This window comes from Nannospalax galili, unplaced genomic scaffold (genome assembly GCF_000622305.1).
Source record: "Nannospalax galili isolate Female #2095 unplaced genomic scaffold, S.galili_v1.0 scaffold577, whole genome shotgun sequence".
NCBI classification, from domain to species: Eukaryota; Metazoa; Chordata; class Mammalia; order Rodentia; family Spalacidae; genus Nannospalax; species Nannospalax galili.
Genome location: NW_008340387.1, coordinates 1,063,817 through 1,064,168, shown reverse-complemented (window position 1 = coordinate 1,064,168; position 352 = coordinate 1,063,817).

The window sequence follows — 352 nt, the reverse complement described above, 5'->3', positions numbered from 1 at the left end:
GGGCAGGCTGCCAGAAAGGTCCTGAGTGGAAAGTGTCATCCAGAGGTGCCATTTCCTCTGGACAACCTGGTTTTGTTTCTAAAGCCGTCCATAGATTGAGCCAGGCCCACCCAACTTATCAAGGATCTTCTCTCTTAGTTAAAGGGACTTATGGACTCTATATAGCTACTAAATATCCCAGAGTAATACCTTGTTGTGTGATTGAATAACTCGAATGTGGTCTGGCCACCTAGACACACTCACCTGACCAGCCCGGCCCAGATCCTTTAGTTAACTGAGTCTTTCTTTCTTTCTTTCTTTCTTTCTTTCTTTCTTTCTTTCTTTCTTTCTTTCTTTCTTTCTTTCTTTCTTT